This window comes from Egretta garzetta, unplaced genomic scaffold (genome assembly GCF_000687185.1).
Source record: "Egretta garzetta isolate BGI_Z169 unplaced genomic scaffold, ASM68718v1 scaffold415, whole genome shotgun sequence".
Classification (NCBI taxonomy): domain Eukaryota; kingdom Metazoa; phylum Chordata; class Aves; order Pelecaniformes; family Ardeidae; genus Egretta; species Egretta garzetta.
The window spans coordinates 479,249-493,949 of NW_009259686.1; positions in this window are offsets into that span (position 1 = coordinate 479,249).

Here is a 14,701-nt window from a genome sequence, read left to right on the forward strand (position 1 = left end):
AATGAAAGGAACAAGTTCTGAGTTTTTAAGTTTACCTTCTGTTTCTTTACTTTCCTTGACGGTATCAACCTTTGAAAATGTTGAGGGAGGCACCCATTAAGGATAGAATACAGGAGTTAGAATGGTCTCTTCTCCCATACTAATTTGATAAAGGGCAGGCATCCTATCACCTTGATGACACCCCCTGATGAGACTTTTCTCCTACAGGCCATTTATATGAAATGAAAATACTGGATAATAGAAGTCAATAAATATTGCATTTCTGTAAACTGTTCAGGCATGGAAGCTGGCAAATGAACTGAGTCATGAACGTCATAAAAGTGACTATTATATAATCAATAATCATTCGGAAGAGAAAGGAAAAATTATTGAAAAAGCAACAAAGTAGAATGTGTCTATTATTCTCTGTATGCTTGGATTAAATAAACAGTAAATGAAAGGAAATGAAAGAGGATAGTCACAGCAGGTTGCCATTAGAAAGATGTAACAGTTTAGATAGAACACTCCATTGAAAGATTGTTTATTTGCCCAGTTTTTAAACAAGAATGCCAATCTCTGAGTAGCAGATGAAAAAGATACCAGCAGGCAAAGGATTTTAGTGAAGCAATGGACTAAAGGATAATATCACATGCTGGCGATCAGCAGAAAAAACAAATAGCCAAGTGAAGCTCCACAGAAAAATCCTTAAAATGATAAAACAGCAACTGAGAGAAAGGTTTATAGTCAGAGCCAATAGTCATTCATGGTCAAGCACAAGTAAAAATGCAAGCAAAATCTGCAAACATGGGGAAAGAAAAGAAACAAAAAGACATGATCCTTATGATACTTGGGTGATAATAAGTGTAGTACAAAAATTGGGGGACTAATTTAAAATATCCTTCCACTGCAGAGGGACTTAAAGTTTAGCTATGATATAATTACAATTAGTAGGATAAAAATCTATGCTAGAAAAGTGCTGTTTTGATTGCAAATTCAAATACACAAACTGGGGAAGTCTGATTTACACACAGTTGTCTCTTATGTGTCTATATTTCACTATATGTATCAGGGACCATATTTAAAAAAAAAAAACCCAAACAAACAAGAAAATTGATTGAACACTCTATCAAATTGATTCCCACAAGTATTTGTGTGGGTGTGGGTTTGGGTTTGTGCAAGTATACAGAAATTCAGGCAGATTTATTTTCATAATTTAAATTTTTGTGATGTTGCTTTTCTCACACATTCTTTCATTACAGTTTTTTTTTTAGAATTTTCTTGTGTTTTGTTTGTTCCATATGACTTCCTAGCATTTTGTTTTCAGGAAAAAAACATTGTCTCATATGTGTGTATTTTTGTATATGTATAAACACATACATGAACCCCCACTGTCAGCACTGCAAAATAAATGCATTCTACATAAGCCAGACGCTGGACTGTTTTATATTAGCAGACCACTGACCATATTAGATATGGAATTATTGAGGGGACAGGAGAAAATGGCAATGAACAGCAGGAAACGGCCACTGGAACTACATATTGACTGAAGAGAAGCAGTTAGGAGGATGTCTAGAAAACAGGTATTTTTTTATATAATGATTCCTTTAATCCTGTTCCAACCACTGAATTCAAAGAATATAGATATAATAGAGTTACAGTTAGAGAAAATCTGCCCAGCCGCCTTCTATTACATGTAACAATCTTTGTATCTACAGCCTATCCTCCTTAATCCATGGAGTACTTGCATATTTCTCCCCTTTTTTCCTATTTCCTTCCAGTTGATTCAGATATTTCTGGTACTGAGGTGCTTAGAACTGTACATAATAATAGATGTGTAGTCTAGCCAGTGAAATAGGGTCTGTCATCTCTGAACAGTGACGTGATGCCCTTTTTGTGAAGGCAGCATTAATTATAAAATATTTTTTTCTGAGCACTCTCATTCTATCATACAGCTTAGTGGGAAGAAAGCTCATCCTGCCATTTCTGCATCTCACCCTGAATACCACTGCAATCAGTACAGTGTAAAATGAAGAGCATCCAACAAGGACTTGAAACATGGGGATATTTTAATATGTATTTATTTGTAAGCTGTTTATTATGCATGTAAGTGGATACAGATGTCAGTTTCTCTGTGCTACATAAATTTGGGTGATGAATATATTTAATTTTGCTTTTGAAAGCTTTTATTCACAAGATTCCAGATCTTCCCTTTATAGGGAAATATTAATTGATATTAGGAAATTGTGTAAAGATATCTTTGGTGTGCACAGCTAATATTTCTGTCATGATTAAAGCACCTCATTAAGAGTAGAGTATCGAGTCAAAAAATATGTGTAAATGTATATTAAGTGAATGACTCTCCACGACCCAATCCACCGCATATAGAAATCAGTGCAAAGACTACTGTCACCAACAGAATACTTAGACTTGTACTTAATTTCATAGCATTTCATAGGTGCATTAGAAGGTAAGTGGCTTTTACCATGTCTACTCAAATAATGCTACTGTTAAATCTCCATTCTTCTAGTAATAAAAAAGTATTTGCCTGCACCCATCCTCAAAAAAAAGAAATTTAATATCAATTTCAGAACTCTTTTAATGCAATATTTGCCATGCTGTTCTGAAATACTCTGGCATATTAAAATGCTTCAAGGTAGCCAACAGAAGATTTTTACCTCTTATTTCATGACATAAATTCTGTATTCCTATTAAATTTTTACTTAACAACAAGGAAACCCCGTTCTTTTTCTTTTTTTTTTTTTTTCTTTTGTTTTTAAATCCTGTTTAGATGGCAATTCCAGGGAAATTACAATCTTCACTGTACTTTGGAAGAAAACTGTGTGGAAGATTGCTAATCTATAATTGGTGAAAGCTGACTCAGGAAGGTAGATATGGTCCAGTCTAGGTAAAGACGGTTCTGAGTCAGTTACCAGAGACACCTTCACAGCAATGAGAATAAACCTAAGTGCCTCTACAGTTAAAAAGCATTTTGAATCAATATACCTAAAGAAATGTTTCTCCTGTTGTGAAGAAGCATGTTTCAAATGACTATATTACAATTTAGCAATACATTTTCAGATGCAAGTTCCAATAGAGAAAAACATACCCATAAAATATGCAGTTAGAGAGTTCTGTGGAGCTTTGCCAATCTATCATCTCATCTGTCTGTATGTCACCTTTAAAGGGCACTGATTCTGTCATAACCTATTTCAAAACAAAGGAAAGCTCCACAACTGCTATATCAGAGCGTAAGCTCTGTGTATATACATACTGTTACTTGGTTGCATACAGGTGGTTCTACTATAGCCAGTTATGCAGGAAGAAATCTTTTCACCCTCTTAATAATATATAATCTGCACTTCTGGTGCTGAATTCACTAACATTCTTCAAGTGTACTGCTGGGTTTTTTTATTTTCTATTTTAAGCTACGATAACAAATGTTTTCCACAGAATCTAAGTAGTAACTCGAGTATATTTTATTTAAAATTAAAATAAGGAAATAAAGTGGGTGCTGTCGGGAGTTAACAATGCTTAAAAACAGTTTCCAAAACTTCCTAAATATGGTTTAATACAGGAAATTCTTGATTTTGGACATCTTTCTTATAACAATATCATATCAGTTCTTGTTCATTCTGACTGAAAAAGCATACTGACCTGGAGGGACGTAATTATCTAAACTGTATAACCAGAAAAATGATCAATTCTCATTCAACCTCGCCCTGCTACCTAGTACCCGTCTTCAGAGTTGATAAGAACTACAAGATTACAAAGGTGTTCTTTATCACTTACTTGAACAACAATGTTTATGGGTTTATCAAAAATGTCACCTACCCTGGATTAACACGAAGAAAGGAACATTTTATTTTAACACTACTATTAGTTGTCTAAGATGTTATTTACATGTGGCACCATAAAAAAAACATGGTATAACAGCAATAATATTATACCAGTTCTTATACCAACATCATATGAGTTTAGAATGTTATTCCATGGTTGGAAAAGTGAGCTCTGTGATTTATGACTTTCAGCATATGCAATTTTAGTTACAAAACATGAATAGCATTTTGTTCTAAATTTTAACATAATCACGTAAGGGTTTTAGATTTGTCACAGAATCACAGAATGGCAAGGGTTGGAAGGGACCTCGGGAGATCATCTAGAGATCATCCTATGTATCTGATCCTTTCAGAATTGGAAGTAACTGCATTCAAAATACAGCCACACACTTTGGCAGCTTTTTACATGCAAATTTATGGTCAGAAATATTTCTGAAAATTTATCTTATGTAGAAATACGGTATTTTGCTTGTAAGCCTTTTCATTTAAAAGAACTCCATTTGTATTGAAACATGGAAGAATCTAATCTGTCTTCTTTAATACATTGTAATAAATGAGAAACTGCTCAAAAGGACTCCAGAGAAATCAGTCAAAATATTTTATATAGTTATATTCAACTTATTTTTAAGTGTCTAAAGCAGTTATCATGGAATATGCCAGGTGCAGAAGCCAGGCAGAAGATTCTCTACAGGAAGCCAATAAATATTAAATAAGTGGTCTCTATCACTTCTACCAGCACCATCCACACCGTAGAAAACACTGTCTCACGATTACAGATACAACTCCTGGTGTTGCAAGAAAAAGCTTAAATAGTAGCAAAAGTTAGCATGTCCCATCTGCTTCCATGGAAAGTAATTAACCCTTAGAATAATTTTCTGCTCACGTGTTCTCAAACATTATTGCAGCACACAAATACACATTATATTTAGTTTGTTCTCTTTCTCTTAATTCCTTTGTCCACTTTGTTTCATATTTTACAAATCTATCATTTCCACGTAGTATCTCCTTAAAACGAGCTTGATGGTTTAAAAATATTTAACTCTCAGTACAGTAAAGTACAGATTATTACCGTTAAATCTGTTCTGTTACTAATTGTTCTATTTATAGATAACTGATTTAAAGGAGCTTCTTGGAACATCCAAAGAGTAATTTTCAGTAAAACTTCCCATCTACATTAAATTACATTACAACTACCCTCTACAACTGCCTGAAAGAAGGCTGTAGCGAGGTGGGGGTTGGTCTCTTCTCCCTGGTAATGGGTGATAGGACGAGGGGTAATGGTCTGAAGTTGCACCAGGGCAGGTTTAGGTTAGATATTAGGAAAAATTTCTTCACCAAAAGGGTTGTCAAGCATTGGAACGGGCTGCCCAAGGAAGTGGATGAGTCCCCATCCCTGGAGGTATTTAAAATACAGGCAGACGAGGTGCTTAGGGACATGGTTTAGTGGTGGGATGGCAGGGTTAGGTTAACAGTTGGACTTGATGATCTTAAAGGTCTTTTCTAACCTAAATGATTCTATGATTCTAAATATTAATTATTCCATATTATTACAGACTTTTTTCTTAAAATCCCCCAATTTACCCTAAATTGGACTGAATATGCCTCATTCTTATAGAATCTTCTCCTCAGTCACACAGCCTGGCATATCCATAATGTGCTCTACAGCTGTGAGGATTTTTACAGATTTCCTGAGAAGAACAATTTTGCTTTTTTTTTTTTGGTGTTTTGGGGTTTTTTTGCAAGTATAAGCATAATATTTGTAAGTTAATATCCATAGGGAATAGCCTGAATTGCAGGATTTCCAAATAAATAAGCAAAATACTGAATCATATGGGAGGAAAGCAGTCTTTAACATCAGCTTTTATTTATAAATTTATTGTCAGGTATTGTATCAGACCTAGACATTTGTAAATCCAAATCCTACCCATTGTTATTAAAGCTTAAGAAATAGAAGACAGAAGTGTGTTCTAGTATCACAGAAATACTCAAGAATTAAATGTAGATTTTGATTACTGCCGTCGCTGTTGAGATACAGCAGCATTAAGTTCTACATAGAAAAAAGCTGTATTTATTGCCTCTCAGAGACCAGGACCTGAACTACATCTATCCCTGTCTTCAGGCACCTGAGTTTCCAATGCAGAAGCTTAGGCTCTGTAGCTCATCAGTGGACATAGACATTTATCTCCAAAGGACTAATTGGAAATAATGACTGAGCAAGTAATCTTTCTGGATGTTTCTAGACTTTCACTTAGATCTTGTGTGCTATGTAAGATTATTATGGCAGGGTTAGAAGACAGAAGGCTTTTTGTAGCAGGTAACACCTTGCCCATTAATTTCTGAGAGTGATCAATAGCAGGTAACTAGAAAACAGTGCAAGAACAGGACAAATTTGAAGCAGTATTTCCATGCTCAACTCTCACAGTCATTTGTGCCTCTGGAACACTTTCAGCTAGAGGTAGTATCTTTATATTTAATCATCTTTGGATACATTTTTCTTCCATGAATTTCTATGCAGCATTTTTGAACCCTATAATATTTTGGCGTCCCTTACCTCCTGTGACTATGAGTTACGTAGTTTAACTATGCACACTCTGAAAAGTTACATCTTTTTGCTGGATTTGCCACCCCATATATTTAAGTGGTATACAAATGTGTGTCTACATTAAAGTTTTGACTTGGATCGGAAATGTGCTTCTGAAGCAAATCTGGTCATCCTCACTCACCAGACTTGGATTCAACATGGCAGGGAGGTCTCAGTGTGCTGCTATGTTGCTTTTGGGCAAAACTGAACTAGGAGATGTGCCATGTGAAGTCACCGACCATGTTCCACCCACAAAGGGGCATTTCCATCAGCTCACAGGACCAGGCTAGACTTAGTCTGAAGTACCCTCTCCCAAACAAATGCGTGCAACAAGGGTCTTGAAAGCCAGCTATCTCACTCCACAGACCTGCTCCTACTATGCCATGCTGCTTGCTATATCTAGACGTAGCCTACTTTACCTAAGGAATTATGGAACAGAATTACTTTTCATCCTGTTTTAGGAGGTCTTCCTCCATTTTGCAGTTAAATACAGCAATACTTTCATTAGATCACAGGCTACTACAATTGGTCTTTCTGTACACCAGTTTTGTTCCCTCCTTCAGAGTTAAATAGTATTTCATGCTGGGAGGAGCATGTGAAAAGCCTCTGTCTGCACAGAACAGAGGACAACATCAGACATTTACTTCCCCTTTTTCTTCTCTTAGTGAGAAAAAGAGAACAGTATTATGGCTACTTTTGTGCTGAAAGTCACAGCTGGATTGGTTTATAACTCCAGTGTCTGACTACACTAACAGTTGCATTGTAATGACTATTTGGATGTGACATTCAAGACGTTTTGCCATCTATGACAGGCTCTGCTAGAGCTTTATCTTATTTTTTTTTTTAATGTAACTTTAAAGATAAGAAATTCTAAGATTGCAAGACATATAGGGATGCAGTGGTCCCTTAGAAATGGAACTTACTACTGAATAGTTGAAAAATTCTTACAGGTGTACTACATATGTGGACAAGAGCATGTACATTTTCATGAAAAAAAAAAAAAAGTAAAAAAACCACAGTCTTCTAAAATACTGCGTGAGGTTTTTTTAACTCTCAACAATAACCAACTAGCCATCTTCCTTCCTTTCAGTACTGACGTCTCATGTCAGAATGCTTAGGACAGTGATACACATTTTCATATGGATGGTAGCTTTTTCATTAATGTCATTCAGAAATTTGCTCGCTCCTGCACTCAAGACTAATGAAGACAAAATCATAAGAATTGTCAAATATATTAGGATGGCCTAGGTCATAACATTAGCAATTAATCCAACACAAGGTTATTCACTTGACTGGTTCCCTAAGAATCCATAGAAAAGACCTAAAATTTCACATTTCTTCTACTTGTTAGCAATTCACCAGGAGCAGAAAGATAAAAGAAAGGAAGAGATGCCAAAAGCATATTTTGGTGTTCAGCTTCCCATTGCTTGCAAAGGATTTTTGATATTGTACAGGTCTTTTAGAGTTCCTTTTTTTTCCCTGACTTCAGGTGCAAAGGAGATTATGTCAATGTCAATTTTTTTTCTTTTACCATATCAAGTGATCCTATTTCCTCTTCAACAACTGCTTAACACCACCATATACCTGCAGACTGTGCTGCCTAGTGCTACCAGTTCTTTTATTTCTGATAGTGTTGCTAGCTATGTCATCTAGATGTATGACAAGTCTGGAATCATTTTGAAGTGCAGTAAGCATGTAATAGCTTGCTGTTATCCAAGTTAAATTCAGTAAGCTGAAATAATGATCTCTTTTTCAAAAATATTTGCATGATTTTTTATATGTCCATATTATTGTTTGTCTACAAGAGGCTTAAGAGAGTTTTTGAAGGTTTTTTTCTTAAAAAAAAACCACAAGAAGATTTGATTTTAATTTCACCAATTCATTATGCAATTCTTCTCATTAAACATTAAATGCATTAGTCTAAATGGAGATTACTGGTAGGCAATTCAGATTGGTAACATGCCTATTCCTTGGAACACAGATCTTTTTTCATGTGTGAAGATTTCTCCTACATTATCATGCATCTTTATAATCAGAGTTTAATTGAAAAGAAAAAAATATCAGTGTTGATCTGTTTGGAAGAGCATCTAAAAGCTCAAAACAAAACTGTAACAAAGTTTTGAAAACTGTTTGTTAGCACCTAGAAAATACTAACAATTCAGATCATTAGCATAGTCAGCCTCTTATATTAGACCTCTTTATAATAACATATTAAGAAAGGGATTTCCCCATGGCCACATTCTGGAAACAGCTGTGTATAGCAGCTGTCTGGGTTTCACCCACAATATGCATGTATATAAGGAAAATTCTGTAATTTTGTGGCCTACCGCAGGGTAGTATAGCAGATAGGCAAAGCATTTACTCATATAAAATGACAAAATGCTTCCTGAAAGCAAACTTTAATACAAACCCTCCTGGGAGGAAAAAAAAATCTAATATTCAAAGTACAAGTCATGCCTTGAGAGATGCAGACTCACCTCTCTACCTCACCAAACACTTTGAGTCTGTTTATTCCTACAGAACAGTCACGCATAGACTTCTTCATGGTAAGAATTGGACTGATGCACCTAAAATACATGAAAGTAACTGAACTCCCCTGAATTTAAGGCATTTGGGGCCATGTAAATTGAAAAAAGAAAGACCCGTGATATCTGGAAATGGCTGACGCTTAGTCTGTACATATGTAAAAGCAGAAAATGAATTGCTAAGAGAACATATACACAAGTTTCCCTCATCTCTGATGAGGGAGAGGGAAATGAAAAATGGATGAGAAGAAAGCTAAGTTTGTGATTAAGACTGACAGAGGCTATCAGAATATGAGACAAAGTGCCAAGAAGAAAAGAAGGAAGAAAATAAAAATTCAGGAGATGGTGGAGGAGGAAAGAGTTAGTGTGAAGCAAGAAATTATGTACCAGCTGAGATGTCAAGTTACAATGAAAAAAAAAAAAAAATTACATCCCACACTTTGAAGCTAGTATCCCAAAATAGCTTACATAGAAGAACGTGGAGATGAGAAAAATATTCCAGTGACCAGACATTTCTTAAGAATATTTTATGATAAGAAACAAATTTAGAATCTTGACAAGATTTTTATACTTCACGATTTTCATTTTCCTTACTAAGCTCTTGTTCTGGAAACTCTGAAGTAAATGGAGTATCTCATGTTACTTTTTTGTACCTTCCTATTAGTTTCCTGAGAAATTAAAAAAGGCCGGAAAGATAAGAATCTTTAGATGATACATAGAAATTGCAGTCTTTGTTGGTTCCCTATTATGGCAGTAGGATACACTGGTCTGTGATTCTAAGGATCAACACCAGTGTCATTTACTCAAATTACCTGATATTGTCTCTGAGAATGAGGGACTTTTAAGTCTATTAAATTTACCTATTTCTATCCCTTTTATTATAGTTTTCTTACATATTACAGATTTTTGTTTTTTCCTGTCCTCTGAAAAAATGACATGATTTTTTTGAATCTATAGACTAAAGTGCATACGGTAACATGACAGCAAGTGACATGAACTCTTACGTCAGCACTGAGGAATATGCCCATTATTCTAATGTTTAGTATTAACTAAATAATTGATTTTTTAGTTTTGTGGACAAACTGATAAATCAGCTTTTTACTTTCATTAGGTATTTTAAATATCTGAAAAGCATTTGGATAATTTTTTAATTTGAAAATGAAATTTTAAATTCTTAAGTTTTCATGCAAAACTCATTGAATTTGTATTTCAGTTTTTTGAGAATGAATCACTTCACCTGAAAACCACAACTCAGATTCAATGCTATAAATATTCAGGAAAGATAACAGATTGCATGATATGCAATTCATTCCATATGATAATGCCTGTTACAGAATGTTCCTCTGACAAATATGGTAACTATTTATACAAAGAGTGGACCAGCAGTCTTAAACTTTCAGGCAACTTTTAAGTTACTTTTTAAAATTACATTCTGTTAATACCTGGGTATTTTAATTTATATTCTTATTTTTAACATTACACTGCACATTAAGAATTTATTTTAAGATCTTTCTGCAGTTGTGTCTTACAGTCATTTTTTCCATGATCTACCAATCAACCACGCATCCAGAGATCCTATTTAACAGTGTTTATTCTAATCCAGGGAATCAAGTATGTTGTTGTCACTGTATTAAGATAACTCATTTGCAGTACCTGTAATCTCTTTTCTGGTTCACTCCTTGCTATGGGCATGGAAAGATTTTGTTCTAATTGAACAAGTCAATTACATTGCTTGCAAAACTCTTAAGGTCAGGATTTGGCTTGAGTGGTCAAACACGTTTCTGAACTACAAGTCACTGATTAAAGAGACTTCGTTCTTACACCACAATCACATCATACTACGTTGCTGTAGCCTAAATATTTTTAATATGGCAAACTCCTCTCACAGAAAATCCATTTCCATATATTGATTTTACTTTTTAAGCTTCTGGGATTAACATAAAATGCATGGCAAATCTTAAGGACTGAGAGAGCAATTATAGAAGTGATGAACAAAAAGACAATTATGTTATGCCAATGATCACTCTTTTAGGAGTAAAAATGTCAATGTCATGTTCAGTTATGTGCTCATCTCAGTCCACAATATATTCTGTACTTGATATGAAACAGAAATCATAATTTGAGTACACTGGTATCTTTTATAGTCTCCTACAGAAACATGTTTTGATCAGATGCAAATTTTTTGCAATTTTAAGTGGTCTTACCCATTTTTGCCAAGAATGACTATACAGAAGAATCAGTGTGAACTCTGAATTTGGGTGAATCCTATGATTTGTAATATATTAGCAAGTAGAATACAGACCACTTTTTCAGTTTATACTGAAATTTTCTGCTTATTACAAGTGTAGCTCTATTGGAAAAAAACATTGGAAATAGACACAAAAATACAAATGTTATGTAAAATAAGAAATGGGAATATGCAGGTCAGGTTGTTCTTACATGTCTAAAATAAATTGTAAAGTAAAAAATCAACATAAGTACAATAACAGTTGATTGAGTGATTCAAGCGTTCTAAGACAGGAAATGAGAGGAACATAATTTAGTGGTAAAAATTAATTAGCTACATCATTTTGTACTTCTCATGCATTCACCAGTCCTTGAAATTGCAAGAAAGTAAGTTGACAACAATAACCCTGATATCTGATTTTATATGCACAAGAAATATTTAGGATAAGCATTAGCCAAACACATAGGATTTGTGCTATTTTCATTTAGTTGATTAGACTTTTAGAACTGTAACAGTCTTGGAAAAGTTACGGCATTTCAATTATGTTTTCCTTTTACATCCATCTTTCTAATCTTAGTCTTTGCAAGAAATACTTCATTTCAAAGGATAGTCAGCTTTTTTCAGGCACACAGGTTATTTTAAAAAACTCAGGTAAAGGTTTGAAATACATATTTCAATAAATAACTTTGTTTTACATCCAAAAAGCAGCAGAGTGTCTTCAGTTTCTAGAAAAACAGAAATAGCAGACAGGGTTCCAAAAAACCTCAAAATTTAGTTCCTTACTTTGAATTGCATATTGTTGTAGATTAAATTCCTCTGCATTAAATCACAAAGCATGTATTTTTAAATTAATTTTTCCATACTCAGTCAAAAATATTGATTTTAAAGCCTTATTTTCCTTTGATATGAATATATGTAGTAATTCTAATTGTATCAATCAACAGCAAGCCCCATTTAGTACTCCATAATTTACACTCTATTATGTGCTACTGTTTATCTATAAAGTGGCATTTCATTGTATGTAATTAAGGGAAAGCATAAATAAAACATCAAAATACATCAGTTTAAAGCTATACCATTAGGTATACAACATTCTATGTTGTACAACACAAACAATACTCAGTTTAGAGAGCAGGAGATAAAACCAGTAAACTGAAGTCTTTGATTGCATACATAGTTCTGATAACAGTTTATAATAATATTATTCATCTGTAGAATGGAGGTAGTAATGCCTAACAAGCTTTGTTAAGGATTGAGATGTATGTATTAAAAAATCTTATATGTAAGTTTCAAAAGTATACATCGCAGTAACCATGGAGGTGAGATAAGTTTAATAGTACATTTGACTATTTCTCTCCTCCCTGCATTTTCAGTAATCAAAACCAACAACCCAACAACAATGAAAAACAGAAAAAGGAATTTTCTCTTAAATTAATGGGTTGAAGTGGTGCTTATTAGATTTGTATGGCTAAATCCACAATAACTCTTTGGTTTTGAAGCTGACTTGATTCTTTAATTAAGCCTGAATTTAATTCTTGCTTCTAAATTGGACCAGGAAAAATGCAAGGGTTATACATAATTTAATCTCCTATTACTTTATTTCTATTCAAAGCTGTTCTTCATTAACAGCTTAGCTATTGAATTAACCAGCATGGGACAACCCAAAAATATGCATATTGAATCTGTCATTTCAACCAAAATAATTCTCTTTGACCTCAGAACCAGGCCTGAAGGGCTGAAATCATGTTAGAAAATACTCTGATCCATCAAGTCTATGTATTTTGTCCTTATGTATTTCCAATTGAGAAGTGATTTTATAACTAGGTTAAAAACAGGTTTGGACTGCCTTAAGAAACAGTTTAGGAGATACAGTTATAAATAGCAGTCTCTTCATTCCCCAGCTGAAACACCCAGGTAAAATTAGGGACTGCTTCAGGAGAATTCTCCTGCAACAGCTATTAATTTCTTTAATAGAGATATTAATTACTTCTTTGCAATTTCTCAAGGTAAGATGACATTCAAATAATACATGACTAATATATACCAAGGGAGGTATTAAAAGAATGAAACACCCATGTATTTAATTCTTCTCAGTTTTTAAACTATTCCTTAATACTGTACATGAAAATAATTTTCATTCCAGGGTAAGGGCTTTAATTCTTTGTTCAGTCTGTGCGCATTTACTCATGTAAGGATGATAAATTTTCCCTGTACAGTAACGGAGAGGGGATTTTTTACTTCAGCCCCTCTGGTACTTGTGATAAAAGAAGTATCATTTATGACAATGATAAACCATCTAATTTTTTTTTTCTTCCTTTTTTTTTTTTTATTTTTTGAGTGGTTTTAGAAGATGGCTGCATTTGAAAACTACATCAAGTGAGGGAGAGATTTTGTGTTTTTCAGAGCATGCTACACTCCTTAATGTCTTATGCCCCAACTATAAATGAGTTCTGAGATCCATAGGGATCACAGTGCAGTGGTTGAGAAACAGTCTGATGTGGCTAGAGAAACATAAGATACCTCCCAAAATTTGTACCTCAATGGTATCTTATGGGTATAACTGCAATCTACACTGTATATGAAATGAGAATATACATTTGAAATACCGGTCCCTTTTAAGTAATTACAGAAGTAAAACTGATAAACCAAATCATGTCTTTTCTAAAGAAAGGATACAAGAACGTATTTAAGCAGACCTTCAGCTATCTGATAAAACGTCAGAGCAAAGTGAATGGAATATTTTCCAAATGTTTGCATGCTTCAAGCTTGGCAGGCACGAGAGAAAGGTAGCATAGACTGGGTGTTGGTTGTCCACAGAATTTAATGAGAAAGGAATGAGAACTACCATCCACCAACCTTTACTGAAGGGATTTCTGAGACTAATTCTGAAACCAATTTTTAAAAAGTTTTCTATTAACGGACAACCACATGGCTGCCCCAATACAACAGCATAATGGGGGAAAAGGAAAGATCACTTCCATTTTGTGAGTAGCTAGAAATGGTTTAGATTTTTGCTTGTCATGAGTTGTCACCAAAAGGTAAAAAAGTTCAACACGAAACATGTTGTTCTACCAAAGAGCTAATGTGAAGAAGAATGGAGCATGGTGGAAATGAGACTTTACCTACAAATCACAGTATTAGCAAAAGTAAATGCTCTACAGCTTTGTTATAAGGCCACACAAAAATTACTTTCAATTTTGTCATTAGACATATTAACATATCTAGGGTCTTTCTCCAAGTTTAAATGTGTAAAATTTAACTACACTGGGTTTTGACTGTTTTTCCATAAAAGAAAGGTTTAGAAATCTACACCATTCTTAATACCTTCTGAAAATGTTGGCTGGTTTCAGTTAAATTTGATACAAAGCTAGAAATTTTGAAAGATGAGTGCCCCAACTAAGAAGCAGATTTTGCCATGAACTCTAGCTGTACAGGCTACTAAAAAGAAGAGATGACTCCAAAACCATCATAAATTCTATTGCCTTAGTCAGCACATCTCTGTAGATACCAGAGGGTCCCAACAAGAAAGACAATAGATGGAAGTGTCACCTGT